The 16,698-nt window shown below is 30.6% G+C and overlaps 1 long non-coding RNA gene across 2 annotated transcripts; it reads right to left on the minus strand.

Moving 5' to 3' along the window:
- Nucleotides 1-1,567: 1,567 nt before the first annotated feature.
- LOC133804097 (uncharacterized) lies at nucleotides 1,568-8,565 on the minus strand. 2 transcript variants are annotated; one of them, XR_009878305.1, is made up of 2 exons: nucleotides 8,222-8,565; nucleotides 1,568-1,785 (listed from the first exon to the last, which is right to left on the minus strand). It is a non-coding gene; the product is annotated as an uncharacterized LOC133804097 (long non-coding RNA). The 2 variants fall into 2 exon arrangements; XR_009878306.1 differs by lacking the exon at nucleotides 1,568-1,785 and adding an exon at nucleotides 5,531-5,802.
- Between the last annotated feature and the right edge of the window lie 8,133 nt (nucleotides 8,566-16,698).

Raw genomic sequence — 16,698 nt, forward strand, 5'->3', positions numbered from 1 at the left:
AATGAGAACTAAATAGATTATGAAGCTTCAAATGTCCTTCCTGAACACGACTCTTCAATGAACACAACTCAAAAATGACAACCTTGTTGCTTTCTTCTAATTTCTTGTTGCTTACTTCTAATCTTATGTTGCTTTCTTATAATCTCTTGTTGCGTGAGCTCGCAACTGTGCATGCATGTTTCTTATCTAAACCTGAGGCATATCAGATATAGGAGATATACAACCACCGACAGTAGACAAAGGATGAATAGTAGGCAAAGAAGGTGAAGAACCACTAGCAACAGACCGAGGAGGTATCTCCACAAAGTCATCATCTCCTAAAGCAGCAACTTTAGAATTAGTTGCTGCAATTCCATGAGCAACTCTAGCATTTTCAGGAACACCACTGTCAACTTCAGTAGAATCTTTTTCTTTTTGAAACAAAGTCTTCATTTCTAAAAAATTTCTCTCCTCAGAAGTAGGATATATATTCCTCAATTGCAACTGCAAAAAAAAAAAAAGTAAAATATATATATACAAAAAATATATCATTAAAAGCATATTATTAAAAATAAAAATACCTCTACAACATTGGAAGATAACACCTCGACTACCTTCTGAGAATGAAAGCAGAGTGTTGCTTGACCATTTAATAATGTGTGGGATAGATCCATGAGAGAGCTGACAATATTTCTCATTCAAGTATGGGCAACACTCAAAAGACCATACTTGAAAGGCATATGGGAACCCAAGCAACCAATAAAAAGACTTGTCTTTTTTCTTTTCATCATTGTTGCTATCTTTTTTATTTTTCTTTCCAACAATCTGTTTCTTTAAAGATTCAATAGTGGCCTTGAAAACTTCCTTGCCCGAAGGAAATCCAGAAAACTCATCACTATCTATAATATTGAAATCTTCTTTTGGGACAATATTAGTATCAGAAGAACTAAGCAAGAAATTGTGCAAAAAATGTATCAATGAAATCTTCAAAGCACCCTCATCATTTTGCCAGTGCTCCTCATCAAAGCATTCCTTAAGAACTTTCTTATTGATCTTCGAATCACTACAACAAAAATGGGATTTCCCGACAGTTTTTAACTGTCCTATTGAGCAATGATGACAATCGACTAACTGTCGTATTTGCCTATGCCGGCGTAGGGTAGCTACGTCGACAGTTAATAAGTGTCGTTGTTGCTGGCTACGCCGACAGTTAATATGTGTCGTCATTGCTAGCTACGCCGACAGTTAATAGATGTCGTCATTGCTGGCTACGCCGACAGTTAATACGTGTCGCCGTTGCTGGCTACGCCGACAGTTAATACGTGTCGCCTTTGCTGGCAATGCCGACAGTTAATAGGTGTCGTCATAACATTGAATTTATATATATAATAATTTTTTGATATATATTTTTTAAAACTTTTAATTATATTTTTAACAAGTGAAGTTTGATATAAATTTAAATAAAAAAATTACTCACATAATTAATTATTATTACCATAAATTGTAAAAAAAATTATATTTATCATAATAAAAATTCATATACATACAACATTTATTCATAAAATTGAAATGTAAATAATACATCTAATCCCCATGAGACTAAATAAGTCTCAATGAAAATTCATTATAATTCTCAATAAAAATTCATTATTCTCGATGTAAATAATACATCAAATCCTCACTGTACATAATTCTTACAAGCAAGAAAGAAAATAATACCCAACAACTTGAAGAAGAATTTCGTGTTGCCTTGGTTCTCTTATATAATTGTCTTGGTTCTCTTAAATATCCAAGTAGAGTTTTAGCCTACAATACAGAATAAACACCATTAAAGTTAAACCAAAACTAAAATAAATAGAGAACTTGAGGTTGCAGAATAAATAAAAAGGATGATTGTGGTTTTCAGTCACAAAAATAATTTATATAAAAGTGGTATTTTTCTTATCAAATTGGATAGCCTCATGGCTTAAGTAGTTAGTCTTAATTCTTTTTTTTTTGAGTGAAATTCATAGAATTTTATTGGGCAAACAGCCAAGATGAAGCAAAAACATCAAACATAAAGAGTTTTAAGGCCACAGACATGAAGGCAAACCAAGCCACCAAACTCTAGGGGAATCAAGAGATAATGCAAGTTTTGCTAAGGAATGAGCTGTAGAATTACTAACTCTATAACAATGACCAATGGAAATGCATACCTGTCAGTCTCAATTTAAAAGTGCTCAAGCTAGTTTGTTTATGAAATCACATAGACATTAATAAACCAAATTACCAATCATTCATAGCACATTAGCAAATATACAATAAACATCGAGAAATTAATATACATATATACACATATAAAGACATTAATATACATCGATCATAATTTCTTTTGGTCAAGCATATATATTTCTTTTAATAAATAGCCATATAATTATGAATTTTATACAAGCGCAACATTTTTAACAAAGTGATAATCAATCCATTTTAGAAAATTTTCAATTGTTTAAAGAATACATTATTTCAACTAAGGCCATCGAACATGGTAAAAACAATCACAGTTTGGAAGAAAAAAATAACTTAGATATTATTTAAGTAAGAAAATGATCAAACTATTAGACTACAATGAAACACAAAGCTATACTTCAATTAAAATAAACACAAATTGAGATAGTAGAATTGGTGCAGAAAAGGAAATCATCGAGTAAATATATAAATATATATCCTATGTCTCAATTGATTGAACCCAAAACTCACCAATTGATTTTTTTAGAAAACTTTCAATTGTTTAAAGAATACATTGTTTCAGCTAAAGCCATCGAACATGGTAAAAACAATCACAATTTGGAAGAAAACAAATAACTTAGATATTATTTAAATAAGAAAATGATCAAACTATTAGAATACAAAGAAACATAAAGCTATGATTCAATTAAAATAAACACAAATTGAGATAGTAGTTCTAGTGCAGAAAAGGAAATCATCGAGTAAATATATAAATATATATCCTATGTCTCAATTGATTGAACCCAAAACTCACCAATTGATTTTTTTAGAAAATTTTCAATTGTTTAAAGAATACATTGTTTCAACTAAGGCCATCGAACATAGTGAAAACAATTACAGTTTGGAAGAAAAAAAATAACTTGGATATTATTTAAGTAAGAAAATGATCAAACTATTAGACTACAATGAAACATAAAGCTATGCTTCAATTAAAATAAACACAAATTGAAATAGTAATTCTGGTGCAAAAAAAGAAATCATGAATTATCAACCAATATGCTAATAACATCAAACTTTTGTATAGCACTTTATACTATTGAACCTACATGTGATCACAAGAACCAAAAGTGATGCTCAATGTTATAAATCACCTCACTAAAGACATTAGACAAGGGACAAGAAGAAAACTAACATATACAAAACAAGAAATACAAAAGGTTATGCTATATGCGTATGCCAACACGCAATATATACATTCATACAAGTATATGTTATAATCAAACCAATCAAACAAACACAATTCAATTATAGGATGATCATAAACAAGTCTACATCAATTCAAACAACACACAAGTTTTATTTCTTATCTCCGCAGCACACAAATTTCTCAGATCCTACTTCACTAAAACACACAAGTTCTCAACCTTCCGTTATCACCACAGCACACAATAACAATCTCAGAATCTACTTCACTATGGATGAATATTTAAGATATTCAAACTCCTCTAACATTTGCATAGTATTAAAATAAAAGTTAGAAGCATACCTCTTGCAAACTGTTGCAAAATAGTTTCTTTGAAGTCTGTCTCAGCACATACACACATTTACAATGTTATAATATAATGAAAGTGAGTCAAATCTGAATAAAATCATTAAATAATAATGCAAAGAAGAGAAAAACCAAATTCTCATCTTACTCTTTCTTCTCAGCCTTGGGTTGAGTCAAATACATTATTCTCAAGAATTAGAAGCATAATGTAGTAGTGTATTTGCATCCAATTAATCATTATGTATAAAGAAACATGATGTTAATAATATCAAGGTCTCAAGAATTAGAAATTGAAGTGAGGTTAATAATAAAACTTCAGCAAAAAAAAAAAAAAAGCCAGTCTCAAATAGCTTATCAAATATTAACACTTAAAATTTCAGGTAAAAAATTACATTTACCAAGGCTCATTTGAATTTCTATAAATAAGTCCTATCTCAAATTTCTTGATAATTTGTTAGGCAATGTCAAGTACTTAAACTTCATGGCATTGCATGACTATATACACATCATCTGAAACAAGAATAACAGTAGGGTATAAACTTTGTTATATTTCCGGTGACTAGATAAGCAAGCCAGAACCATTCTAATATAGCCACAGAAAATTATAGTCGAAAATAATTATAGAAGTTATCATATGCTAGAGTAAAATTTTTGCAATTCTATTAAAGACGAAATGAGATTTATACTTTTAACAGCAATAATAATATCTCAATTATTTCATCTGACATCTATCTAGTCATAAGTGATAGAATTCACAACATGCCAAAAAATGCTTATTAAGTTTCATAAACATGCTCTATGTACAAATATATTTTGTATAACAATGTTGCCAAATTTAAGCTATACATAGCACACTGCGATAAAATCTTTCAATTTATGATTCAAACAAATCAGCCATACATAAAACAGGAGTATATTTAATCATGAGCATTTTTTAAAGCCAAGTAAAACTCTTTCCGAGAAGAGCATAATAGAAGGGGAAAACATATTATAAATTGCATAGTGGGAGATTAGAATTTTTTTCAACTAACTTAACATTTATCAAGTTAATATAATATACTACCAGATCAAGTTAATATAATTCTTGAAACTCTGGTTTGGCCAAACTTTTGATGATGAATCAGAACCATACACACACAACCACTAAAAATGATTGAATGTGAACTCTGGTGTCAAGCATCAGGGGAACCAGTAAACAGAAAATTGCAGAGAAGAAATAATTAACACTAGTGCCCCCAACTTTAATTTTTGCAAAGTAAAAAAGAAAGAAAACCCACAAGGCTCCCACACTACGATAAAATACACATGAGTTTGGGCCAATTATCAAGGATATATATGTATATTTATATATAACAGGGCATTTAAAAAAGGTGTAAGAGATCAAGAAACAAGAAGGAAATAGTGTGTGCAACTCAAATAGGCAACACACTAAGTGTATTTTATCAAACACTTTGTGTGCAACACAAAAGCATAAACCAAAACATATGTAAAATACAAACCTGTGATAAAAAATCTCAGACAAGAAAAACTCTAGCCTTCTCTCCTCTCTCTGCTTTCACATACTGAAAAGCATCATCAAAACTCTGGCCTTCTCTCCCAATAAGATAAGCAATTACCAAAGATGTGGACCGGGAGACCCCTTGGCAACAGTGAACGAAAACCCTCCCTTGTTGTTCCCTAACATCCTCAAAGTAATCAAAAACATCATACAAGATACTAGTAATATGTAATGACCCACTAATCTAGACTATTAGACCATTATCAAACTATACATACAAATTCTTACTAAAACATACATTTGCGAAAATACTATAATTTATTATAAATTTGTAGAAACAAAGGTTACTCTCATAAAAATAAGTAGGATATGGGTACCCATTGTCTTTAAAACAAAAATAACTTAAAGTGAAAAGAGTTACATAGAAAATGCGGAAAATACATGTAAAACCATAAAAAAATAAAATGAGACTACATCATCGAATCGAATAACGCTCGGCCCCTTGACTCCATTCACCATCGATACACATCCTCTAAGCGTCACGAATCTTACCGCCTCTAAAGCTATTTTCCTGCACATAAAACAAAAAGGAATGAGCCTAATGCCCAGTAAGGAAAATCTAACGCATAGTCATACACATAAATTTCATAATAAACGTAAAGACATATCATAACACTTAATACATACACTTATTATAATGGTCATTATTACTTGGGGTCCCATAGACTAAACAAGCTTATGCCCATGAGATTAGTGGGGTCCTACTAGCTAAGTAGGCATATGCCCATAATCTTTTTGGGGTCTTGTTAGTCAAATAGGGCATAAGCCCAAGCCTACAAACATACACATTTATAGCATATTCATAACATATCATATTTCATAACATATACATAAGATAACATAAGCAATACACATATAGATTCTATCATATTTTCCTTACCAAAGTTACCGGGATATGATGGACTGAGTTGGGACTTTTGGAACACTCCTAAAACCATATGAGAAAGAGTGAGTCTTATGAAGAAGAAGAAATGAAAATGAATAGGAAGACTAAACCATTGAGAAATATGCTTACCACAACTTATGTGCTTAAGAACTTGGATTCCCTAACCAAAATAAGAATGAGGTTAGGAGACTGAGTAGAAGGCTTTGAGAAAGAAAACAACATGAAGCAAATGAAATAGAGTTTCGGGTTTACCTCAAAGACTTGCAAGACCAATCTATCCACAACCGAAATACTATAGAACCTCACTTCCCAAAGTGTTTGATAAGCTTATGATGTTTAAGTTTATGATTTTCCCAAACCAGGTGTTTACACTCTCACACTCACTTAACACTAGTAGCTTCTGAACTTAGAGCAAAAGGTGAATAATGGCTGGGTACTAGGTCCTATTTATAGAGTTTGGGAATGAAAGTATCTTGATTTTACTTGAATAAAAATAATGGCTTTTTAGGTGAAAATCATTTGAATAATCGTTCAGTAGAGGCTGAAGACTCGTTCAAAAGATGCTGGACTTATGAAGAAGTTTGAATGGCTGAAAGGAAAAGAATTCAAAAATGTTTGAATTTATGCTGGAGGAGGCGATATATCGCCCCCTATAGGCAATATATCGCCTGGACCATTGTTCCCGAGGCGACCGTGCATCGATTCGTGTTTTTTGTATCTACGTGCTGCGATATATCGCCCCCTATAGTTGCGATATATCGGCACACGCTGAATATTTAAACACAAAATTACACATTTTTAGCTAAGTTTGAATGGAGTAAACAGCCTTGACTAAGCCTTCAACGTATTCAAAGCTGCTGACTGACCCTATAACATTCAAACTTTACCCTTATTTAATTTAATCCTCAAAAATACTTAATCCTTAATTACCCATTCATAACATGTGCTTAAAATCCTATTGGTTGATAAAATAAATATAATCCTTAATTATCAGTCATATAATCAAAGCTTAAGTTATACTTAATATTCTTAAACTATAGATTAAACTTAGAAAATCTATAAGTACTACTATGAGTGTCCAAATAATTCCCGGTCTGAACCAAAAATCCACAGTTACAAAGATAATACTAAACATACTATAATATTACTAAATAATTAGCTAAGTAAAGTTCTTGGACTCTACATAATATCCTCTGACGGACTATCTTGTAACCACAAAGTTCTATACTTATATATTTATACTCAATATATACTCATCAACTCTCACAAAAAAGTACGTACACATGCATCTCATTTATCAAGATCGTAATTATCATTTATATATAAATTAAATATATATTGATACATAATTCAAATTCAAGATTTTTTTTTTCATCTTCATATTACATGCTAAACAGTAATTAATAGAACAACAAACATTAATTCAAGACAATAAATTCGACATTTAATATATATATATATAAATAAATATAGAAGAGGCTATCTCCTAATTGTGAATTGAATGGCCAACGCCAGGGCTGTGACCAGGAGCAGTTGGCCTGAAGTCGGTGGGGTCATGGGCAGCAGGTGGCGGTGGTGGTGGTGGAGATGAACCAATCGCCACCTGATGATCACTTACAGGTGCGGCAGGAGGAGCGTTAGCTAGTGATGAAGGCACCACTTTGTTGGCTCTCTCAACTTGCATTTTACGAATATTATTATTGTTATTGTTATTATTGTAAGAAAGCTTTTCGGTTTCGGTCTTAGTCTTAGCTAAGTTCATCATCAAAGACCTTCCCTCAATAATGGGAATTCCATGAGTGAAAATACTAAATAATCACCTGCTCAATATATATAAATTTACAAGATCAAAGAGTCCACTTTTGCACGGAAACCCCTTTCTCCAGTCAAATTTTTTTTTTAAAAAAAAAAGAGGAAAATAGTCTCATAAAAGATTATAGTAAACACCACAATTTTAAAATTCAGAACATCATTTTTAGCAAACAAAATAAAGTAAGCAAATAATTATAAATATATAAGTATATATTCAAGAGAAGGGACATACCCAGCATAGTCCGTGCTCAACTTCTTCACCCCGGCCAGCGGGGGCGATGGGACCGAAGGAGGCGGCGTCCCGAGCAAGCAGAGGTGGCGCTCAACTTCCATTGACCCACCAGAGGAGACGAGGATGAGCTCGATTCAAAGGCCATTTATTCGGAAAGGCTAAAGGCGATAGTCGATCGTGCGAGAGGTGCAGTGAGAGGCTGGAGATCGGAGGCATGGAGAAATTTAGGGATTGAGAAAGAGAGATATGAGGGATTTCAGAAAGAGAGAGTTAAAAATAAAATAAGAAATAAAGTATTTAAATCAAATAGTGGAGAAATGAAAATGAAAAAGTTGAAGGTTGGCGCCCAAATTTTTTAGTACCCGCGTAGCATAATATTTATTTATTAGTGTTAGATTTTAAATTATAAATAATGTTATATTAAATTAAAATGTTTTCTTATTTATAAAAATTAAATTAATTTTGTTATTACAAATAATCAATTTATTTATTTATAGTTCAAAATTTATAATGTATGTAATAATAATAAATATACTTTTTTAATACTTATTTCACACCCAAATAAATTATATATATGTATAATTAAATGTGCTAAAGAATAATATAGTTAATAATATAATTAATTTTATAAATATGTTAAAGAATAATAAATTTAAATTTTGATATAAAAATTATTATAATTACAAAAAAATAATAATATGAAAAATTCATAAACAAAAAAATTTAGTTCAAATTTTTTTTAATAAATACATAATTTAGTTTATTTTTAAAATTATACTATTTATTAATTTTTTTACAATATTTTTTTAATTAATAAAACAACTATATTTTAACTAATACAAATTTTATAAATATGTTAAAGAATTATATAGTTAATAATATAGTTAATTTTATAAATATGTTAAAGAATAATAAATTTAAATTTTGATATAAAAATTATTATAAATACAAAAGTAAATAAAAATTTAGAAACAAAAAAAATCTAGTTTTAAAATTTTTAATAAATACATAATTTTTATAAATATATATTTACAAAATTTAGTTTATATTTTTAAAATTATACTATTCATTAATTATAATTTTTTATTTGAATTTTGGCGACATTTTATGACTATCGGCATTAGACTTTTATTAACTGTCGGCGTTGGGGTCAATAGCGACACATTTTAACTGTCGGCATTGATCTAGAATTAACTGTCGGCGTTGGGCTCAATAGCAACACATTTTAACTGTCGGCATTGGTCTCGAATTAACTGTCGGCGTTGGGGTCAATAACGACAATCAAAAGCAACGATGACAGTTATTAGCTATCGGCGTTGGTCTCTATGCCTACAGTTTTTAACTGTCGGCGTAGAGTCCCGCTAAGCAACTACGACAGTCAACAGAGTTGACTGTCGTGGTTGGGTGTCGGGAAAGCCCAGTTTTGTAGTAGTGGAATGGTCCAAAAAAAAGAATAAAGACCACCATCCTTCGTAACATATTTCATCTTATCTTTAGATCCCAAACAATGTAAACCTGTGACCAATGCAAACTCCATCATCTCAAAATGAAGCTTCATTCCATTTATACCAACCCAAATCTCAAGTTCGTTGGTTTGTTGCAACTCTCTGAGCAATAGATTATGGATAAGTTTATGTTTCATTGTGAGCATTGCTAGAGTTAGGAAATGGCCAATACATGAATTACCAAATTCACTAACTTGCTTCGGTGAGAGCTTTTGGAGGATAGCTTGAATCTGTGAATGTTTGATTATAGAAGAAATTTTTGAAGAACAACGATTATTAAGATTAATTAGGAAATTCATACCCTACAAAATATAGCAAAAGAACACAACGAATTAAATAGCAAAATAAAAATATTAATAAATTAAGCCACAATCAGCAACTCATAAAGAAACATTTTAATTAACCATCGAAACTACAAAATCAACCCACAACAACTTATTAAGCAACACAACAACCTATTAAGCAACACACACAACAACAAATTAAGAAACTGTTGAAACTACTAATCACCCCATAATATGCAATAACAACATATAAAACAACCTGGTAAGCAACCTTATAAACTACTAAGCAACCCATAAAGAAACATTGTAAGAAACTCACACAGAAACTAATTAAGCAACCCTTGTAACAATATAGCAACATATAAAGCAACCTTATAAACTCCTAAGTAACCCATAAACAACATGGTAAGAAACTCACACAACAATCTCTTAAGTAACACTTGAAACAGTACAGCAACCCACATAGCAACAAGTTAAGGAACCCAAACAACAATCATTTAAGCAACCATTGAAACAATATAACAACCCTATATAGCGACATATAAAGAAACCATATAAACTCCTAAGCAACCCATAAATAACATGGTAAGAAACCCACACAGCAACCTCTTAAGCAACACGTGAAACAATACAGCAACCCACACATCAACAAGTTAAGCAACCCAAACAACAACCATTTAAGCAACTCTTGAAACAATACAAAAACCCTTTCTAGCAACAAATAAAGCAATCTATAAACTTCGAAGCAACCCATAAACAACATAGTAAGAAACCACACAACAACCTCTTTAGCATCCATTGAAAAAATACAACAATCCCTTATAGCAATTCTGAAAACACTCTACATAGCAACTCACACAGCAACCAGTTAAGCAACATTCTAAAGTCCTAAGCAACCCATTACACTCATCAACAACATATAAAGAACCCTATTAATCAATCCTATAAACTCCTAAGAAACTCATAGAGAACATGGAAACCATAAACCCACACAGCAACCTATTTAGAAAATCCTGCAACTATATAACAACATAGAAATCAACCCTTAATAAATATAGCAACCCATAAAGCAACCTAAAAACAAAAAAGCACCAAAATAGATAATAAACAATCAATCTAAGCAGCCTAATAATACCCACCAAACAATAAACATAGGGACCTCAAAAACCATTGCTAAAGTGAAGAAAATTGAAAGTGTACCTCAAGAGTAGATTCACAAGGTTCTTCAATAGTTAATTGGCTCTTTTTGGTTCTTTTTGCTTTCCTAGCTTCATGTTTGCTATTATAGAGAATTTTCTTCACTAGAACAAGCAACTGCAGATTTCATATTAGATTTAGAAGTTGGAATATTGGTTTGGGATGGAGCAGATGCGGACGAAAATCGTCTATGAACCAGACTCCTTAAAGTTGCTACAACCTGAGAAAAACAAATACATTTACCAAAAATGAATTAAAATACAACAAAATTTGAACTATTAAGTCTATCTAACATTGAGCAGCAGCTAAGTAAGCATTCAACAAATGGTTGCTTACCTCTTCAATTGGTTTCCTTGCTTTTGAAATTAAAAGCCACTTTTATTTTGTTATAACGCGTGTTTCAAAATGATTCGCCTTGACTTGAGAAAGTTAGACATATGCCCTGTGAGTCAAAAGAATTAATTGCTGCATTGAAAAGTAATAGTCACAATTAGTATTAACATTACAATAAAATGATTCAAGGAACATAATGTCAAGATAAATGAATAACGCCATAAAAAATAAAATAGGACCAAATAACACGTATTACTAAGCCATCACAACAAATGTATCCAAATTCCCAAAATTAGTGTGATATGGAGAGCTCAATTCTTAGTTGTACAGAAAAAGGATGCTATAGATTTGGTCCCTGTAGAATAATTTATTTCATTTTGAAAAAAATATATATTTTCCACTCTTCAATAAAAGCAATAAATTTACTAATGTTGGAAAGAAATCTAGACATAACAAGCATATCATTTTCACTAGATCTCAATTTTATCACCCAAACATTGCATACCTTAAAACAGATTGTGCCTGCAAATCTTTCACTGTATGTCTCATTCAAGAACTTATCCCAAAACATGGAATTTGCAATAGAAAATATTGATTGGTACAAAAACTCAATCACACCCAGCCTAGAACAAATTAAGGAGAAATCAATAAGAAGAGAAGGAAGACAAGAAATTCTTTGGTTTTGTCGGATATATATACTTAATAAAGTGTATCCGATCCTACATACAAGCAGTGACAAAGCTAGAAATTGTACTCAGTGATGGCTTGAACAAAAAATTAATTCACAATTAATATATTTTAATACTAAATTTATCTTTTCAAATATTCATATATATGCTCATTTAAAGAAAAAAAAACATTGTCATAAGAATAAACTAAAATTTGCATTTACGAATATTCATGTTTTGAAATCATTGGATGATACACAAGTAAACAATATATTAAACTTCTATTTTATTTTACAATTGATTCTTCAAAATAATCATAGAAAAGAATATTCTCTCTACTATAATAGTATCAATTTTAAAATTCCTCTAACCAAACATTGTTTAATGCTCTTGATTGAATTCTACATTTTATCAATGGAAATACCTTGAGGTAAGGTTTATAAAGAACTTTTAGTATGTATGCTTGTTGAACTTCATCACAATTTTTTTAGAATAATTTAAAATTAATGTTCTCAATTCTGGTCATTTTCAAAATTTTGAGGATTTACGTTAAATCCACATAGGTTAATTTTATAATGTATCCTTCTTATAACTCAAAATTGATTAATCTTTTATATTTTTGCAATATGTTTTTACCATATTTTTCAAATTTTAATAATATGACAATATATATAAATTTAATTATAATTTTAAAGCAGAATAACTTATATATATATATTTGCCTTAGTCTAATTAATGGACTACTAATATGTTCTTAAGATGAGTTTAACAATTTAGGAAGTGAGCTCTTCTTATATTAAAATTAAGGCAAGTAAATATAGACTCAATAATTAAATATTATATACATATGCTTATGCTTTTTTTTTAATATTTCAGTGTAGGCTTGAGCCTACACATAACCAAGAGTGGCTCCGTCCCGCATCCAAGGGGGTATACATCCACTTGATGAATCTATTATTATACAATATAAAGTTTATTCAACACAAGATAGTAGGAATGCAAAGCTCTTTACCAAGATTAAACTTCAATATCAAACGCACAACTCTATATGTTTTCTCTCATGCACCAGTTTCCTTTGAAATTGTTGAAAGTAGTAACTAGAAAACTCAACTTAATTGTACAAAATGTAGAATGTTATTATAAAACTAGTCCAGTACTAAAATACCTTTTATACTAACCTATGTCAAGTTAACTTTGTTACTTAGTAATTAAACTGTCTTGGTTAGATATGTAGCTGGTTACGGAACACAACAACTAAAACTTAGTTACAGAGCAACCGATTCATAATCAAATTACAAAATAACCCATAATTGGACATTACATTTTAAAATGGAAAATTTTCTGTTTTTTGCTCAAGTTTTCTCTTACACATACAAAATTTTTATTGCAAGTATAAACCAGAGTCCCTTATCGGACACTAAGATTTTGTATATATTTAATTGTATGTTTGTTTTTGCTTCAATGAATTTGGGAATCACTTTATTACATTTGCTTTTCAGTTAGTTGTTTTACCCAAAATGCATAATATTGGTGAGTAAATATATATAATAAAAGAAATATTAGAGGGAAAAAACTTGAAAGTGTAATCATATCACCCCCATTGATATCGTTTGCTCACATTGAACTTTGTCTGTAGGTTTGCTGATGATCAGCAGCATGTTACGCCAAGTATGAAGATCATGCTTGACAAAATGTCTGAATCAATTTCTAACTATTTCCAAAACTAAAGAGAAAATGTGATTTTCAGCCACACACTACACAAACCTGCCAATATACGTGAAAAATATAAGCATAGAGAGAAAATATAAGTGTAGTGGGACAATAGGGTCTTCGAGAGCCAGAATCGTTATTGGGCAATGGTAGTGAAGGTCTTAGCCTCTGTTTCGTGGTTGTTTGGAGCTGAAGATTTGGACCAAAACCAGTGGGTTTTGCTGAGAAAAGGAGAAGAAGAAAAAGTTGCTTTAATTTGGACCAAAACTAGTTGGGTTTCATTGTCGTTTGGGGCTTTGATTTGGATCACAACTAGCCAGGTTTTGCCGAGAAAAAGAGAAGAAGAAGAAAAAGAAAACTGGGTCTTATTTTGCAGAGAAGATGAGAAGACAAAGAGGAGAAAAATGGGTTTTGGTTTAGAAATCCTAAAAATGAAAATAAAAAGAATTTATTAACATACAAAGGAAAATACCAAAATGGGAAACAAAAAAAATACCATATAAATAGAAAAAAAAGTAGTTAAAATTATTGTATGTACAGTGATTTCTCAAAAAAAATATATTATTTTGTGAAATTCATATTTCACCCTTATCAATTAGTATTTATTTAATAAAATATACCTTTGGGGACTTAAGTGAGCCAAAAAATAGAGGTTGGGAATCTAATTGCTACAGAATAAAGGTTAGGACTGTAAAACTTGAAAACCTCAAGTGTTATTTTCTCAATATAAAAATAAATATTGGATCATATTAATTTACAATAGGTATAAATTTGAAACGAAGAAAAGACAACTAATATATTAATTCAAAATTACAAGATCCACTTGAGATACTTTGATATTTCTAATACTTCTGCTTCATTTGTATACAGTCTCTAACAATAATTGGTTGGTGTGATCCATTCCGCCAGTTTTTGAGACAAACTAAAGCTTCCACCATTTTCGAAATAAGTGATAAACTAACAAAGGAAAAACCATTAGAGAAAAAAAATAAGAAAGAAAACATCTCATCAGAATTTTTGCAAAAGCTTATCATCACTTATATGAGAGGGAGAGATTATATTTATTAGAGAGCTAAAGATCAAGATTAGAAATCAATAATTAATACAACATAACCAACTAACTAATTGAACAAATACAACAGAATAAACTACACCTAACAAATACAGTTAACTTAGATAATTAACAGTTGTAACCATTTGGTTTATCAAAAAGTTTGTATGGCATGGGCATCTACCATAGAGAAGTCTAGAGTTAGTCTTAGTTTGAATGTAAATTATTAGATTGCTATTTCGAGAGTAATCTTTCTTTTCTCAACTTTCTTAATTTATAGACATTTTTTAATGTTCACTTACAGTCTTTCAGGTTGATTAGAGAACTCAACAATGATGCGGCGGCTACTAGCTTAGATCGTTAAATTCTGGTTATGAAGAAATCTCAGGGTACCTCAAGGGTTTCTTTTCTTAGTATCTTCCTTTTAGTCTAGCACTTAAGGGTGATATAATGGCTGTAATTACAGCAATAGCATAGCTAGCAATAAAAGGTTAGTTTATGGTTGCGAGTAACTTACTCAACTTTAGCTGTTAGCTACCTCTTTCGACATTAATCAAGATATAAGGATGTTTATTATATTGGCGAATTCCTTCCAAAGGGTTGATATGCATGCCCTCATAATCTTAATTTCATTGCAGTTGTTGCATTATATATAAATATATATATATATATATATATCTCTGTGTGTGTGTAAGTGTTTATATTTTTACACTCGGGAAAGAAGTAGCTGATCATGCTGGCTCACTACTTGTGATTTCCATTGTGTGCAAGTATCATGATGATACGTGCTTCTACTTGTTTTATTCAAATTTCGGTCTTGTGAAACCTAGTTTTTCTATCGTCTTCTTTATTTCATTATATTTGTGTATTTTTTTTCATTTGGATTTTATCTACGTGGGTAGCATATACCAGGGTGCTTGGTTTTTTTATATACCTAGTTTTTTATTTGTATTTATTTCTTTCTAAATCAATAAAAGCTCCTTTTTCTTTTTAAAAGTTTGTACACAGATATGGGTGTCTAGTATTGTTAGACATTAATTACATAGGTCTTAATTAATTTTAAGAGAAATGCTAAGTGGCAGCAGCATTGGTGCCTAACACCATATAAAAGCAGTATACTGTTATTAGTGCAGTTGAATATTATGGTCCACACAATTTAATTTAATAACTAATATTTAGTATTGCTAACCAATCGTAAAAAATCACTCATTGTGTTAGGCATCTTAAAATATCAAATAACAACATTCTATCTAAACAAACAACTGGAACCAAGGGCGACACAACCAGTATCAAAGCCAACTGCCAACAATAGAATAAACTACTACTAAACATAATACACGTGGAAGGGGGAAAAAGTAAAAGTAACTACAAAAAATAAAATATACAAACAAATATATATATAAAACAAGAACAATACACATATAAAATTTAGTACAAATAAATAAATATAGGGTAAATCTCATGTGCACCCCTTAAAAAGGGGCACACCACTGCAACATTTCTCCAGTTTTTTGCTCGGAAAATATTTTTAACTTTTTATGGTTGTGTATATTATTGTAGTTCTGTAGAACATTCTGCAAATTTTTAAGAAATTTTGAATAATTTACAGTGCCGAAAAACAAGGTTCAAATAGTTTGTTGCACGCGTGACTTTTTTATGCGAGTGGAAAGTAGCTTATTTGAACATTATTTTCGATACTTTAAATTATTCAAAATTTCCTAAAATTTTG

Source organism: Humulus lupulus, chromosome X (genome assembly GCF_963169125.1).
Source record: "Humulus lupulus chromosome X, drHumLupu1.1, whole genome shotgun sequence".
Taxonomy (NCBI): domain Eukaryota; kingdom Viridiplantae; phylum Streptophyta; class Magnoliopsida; order Rosales; family Cannabaceae; genus Humulus; species Humulus lupulus.